The 2,893-nt window shown below is 38.5% G+C and overlaps 2 protein-coding genes across 5 annotated transcripts in view; one reads left to right on the forward strand and one right to left on the reverse strand.

Annotated features, from left to right (window-relative positions):
• Positions 1 to 2,893, forward strand: part of LOC105450277 (F-BAR and double SH3 domains protein 2) — a 28,965-nt gene that overhangs the window by 23,773 nt on the left and 2,299 nt on the right. The gene's annotated exons all lie outside the window — the stretch shown is intronic.
• Positions 1 to 2,893, reverse strand: part of LOC105450276 (3-hydroxyacyl-CoA dehydrogenase type-2) — a 13,835-nt gene that overhangs the window by 7,407 nt on the left and 3,535 nt on the right. The gene's annotated exons all lie outside the window — the stretch shown is intronic.

Genomic DNA, 2,893 nt, shown 5'->3' on the forward strand with positions numbered 1-2,893 from the left:
GTGTGTGTGTGTGTGTGTGTGTGCGTGTGCGTGTGCGTGTGCGTGTGCGTGTGCGTGTGTGTGTGTGTGTGTGCGTGCGCCCATATTAAACATTATTTATGAAATTTGTCGTGTAACACTGTATAATTATTCATGTCGTAATAGACATAATATCATAGATAAATAGAGATAAAGTACCTTTGACTGCGAATTTTGTAGCGCAGTAGGTCGATGCATAAGGAGCTCCAGAAAGTCCTGCTACTGATGAAATTGCCACAACATGACCGTGATTTTTTTCTATCATACTTGGCAAAAATGCTTGTAATGTCTGAAAATAATATTTTTTTGTAAACAACGGTTTAACAAAGTTTAGTTATACTTGTCCAAATCGTACTGTATATTCAAATTACAAGCGGCAATCTATATCAGTTAAATTTGTACCCAAAAATTATATTAGTTGATTTAATTGTTATTTTCTATATTATGAAGTTTTAACATGTGTTTCAAGAAACGAATTCAAATATCTTGCCAATTTTAACACATTATTTAGATAATATACGCTTAGAAAAATTAAATTATTTCAAAGAAACATTTTTTCCCCTCAACGCGCATAAGAGCACTTATAAAAACTTGTCCCTTATTTTAATCTATGTTGCAATATTATATATTCAAAGCAAAAGAGAACTCCGTTAATAGATTATATTACTTGCCCAGTAATGTGCCATCATATTGATGTGTGTGAGTCGTGAAATTTCATCGAAGCTTTGATTTAAGAATGGTTTAAAAATTGCTATACCGGCATTGTTGATCAAGATAGTAACGTCACCTACTTCTTTTTTTACTTTCTCCGCTACTCTAAAGACTTCTTCCTTATCTGCTACATTACATCTGTAAAATCCGATCAAATTTTGATCAATATTGATCATTTTAGTTTACAGTTTACAAGTATTTGTGAATGTGTAAATTATATTTAAAAACTTTTTATATTTCATCAAATCTTAAAAAAAGAATATTAATTTACCGATACGCGTGAACAGAATCTATTCCTATCCTTTTAATATCGTCTATCGTTTGGTTGTTGGTTTCTTCATTGATATCCCAACATACGACTGTTGCTCCTAATGAAGCATAGCCAATCGCTAATTCTTTTCCGATGCCATGTCCTCCACCTGTTATCTGTGATATTATACAAATATATAGATATATATATATATATAAACAATTAGCATTTACATCTTTTATCTCACAATCTATATCTATATCTAAAAAAGACGTTACAAACGTTATATACAAGGTGTCTCATACTCAATGGTACAGCGCTTGTGGGGAGGTAGAGCAGATAAAACTGAACAGAAAAGTCCTCTACCATTTTGCAAAATTCGTAATCGTTAACGAGATATTAATTTTTGAAGATCGGCGAATAAACGCGTAGTCGTCCGCCTACTGCTGAATGCAGGCGCTCGGCGAGATACGACCGCCCCACCGCTGGTAGTTGCTAGCCGGTAGTTGACGAGCAGTGAGACGGTTGTATCTCGCCGCGCGCCTGCATTCAGTGGTATGGCGGACGGATATGCGTTTATTCGCTGATCTTCAAAAATTAATATCTTTTTAACGATTGCGAATTTTTCAAAATGATAAAGGAGTTTTCTGTTCAGTTTCATCTGCTCTACCTGCCCATAAAGTCTGGTGCGGTTATTATGGGACACCCTGTATACTCAAAAGTTTTCCTTCGAGCCACCCCCTCTACCATTACCGTGGATTCCGTTGTGAGCCACGGACTGAGGTGGACGTCTATGGCTCAGTACTCTGTTAGTGTTGCATCATCTTTTTGCATCATCTATTGTCGCAAAAGCTTTTTTGTTACTCAACCTTAAGTACAGGCTGTATCGTTTCTGGTGGAAACGAAAGCCCTTAATAGAAGAAGAAGAAGAAAAAGACCATTACCGTGACTGAGAGGCCGGTTATCGCCGTCCTTGTCCGATCGTCGCACGGAATCCGCGTCTGATTGCGCGATTAAATATTTCTTATTGAGTCTTTAGATTTCCGAATAACGAAACTTATAATTAGAGAGGCACTCTCTATAACATGCCTGGCGCCCAATTCTCGTTCCCGTTCTCTGCAAGTGAGACCTGATTGACGATTTATCCGGCGTTAGACTGAGATATCCCGTTTTCGCGGAATCGAGCTTGTCGGACGAGCGACGAAGTTGCACCACGCTCGTGAGTGCGGTCGCAATATATATATAGGTGATCACACGTGTTTCCCACCATTGGCGTCGCCTAAGGGTGCGTTCTCACTGAGCGCGTCACGCGTTGGAATCGAGCAGGAGTAATTAACGAATTCGCAATTCCGCAAAATTAAAATTGGAGGGAGAGAGAAAGAGAGAGAGAGAGAGAGAGAGAGAGAGAGAGAGAGAGATATGCTCTCGGCGACACTCACCTCGTAGTTCGTACTTGATGCTATTCAATCGGTATCGGGTATCTCCGTCTTGAAGCTACGGGCAGAGAGGATTCTGAGAGTGGCCATGCCCGCGATTTAGCTATAACTGGAGATTGAGCTGGTTTCAGCGCCTCTGGAAAGTGGACATTAAACTACTAACTAAGAGACCAATGAGAAACACGCTTTCTGTCCAACGCGTGCTTCTCATTGGTCTCTTTAGTAATTCCCCTTACGAAAAAGAATCACTGGCCAAGTATTATAATCCGTGTAATACAAATATTTCAATAAATACACAAAAATATTACAGTAACTACACGTAAATATTACAGACATCTGTGTAATATTTTCGCACTATAATCGATGGATTACAGGAAAAATAGTACACGGAATACTGGAAATGTAGTATATGGATTACAGGAAAAGTAGTACACAAATTACAGGAAAAATATTCAGACTTAATAGATCGGAAGAGCAC

The sequence above is a fragment of the Wasmannia auropunctata genome, unplaced genomic scaffold, assembly GCF_000956235.1.
Source record: "Wasmannia auropunctata unplaced genomic scaffold, wasmannia.A_1.0 LD336064.1, whole genome shotgun sequence".
NCBI lineage: Eukaryota > Metazoa > Arthropoda > Insecta > Hymenoptera > Formicidae > Wasmannia > Wasmannia auropunctata.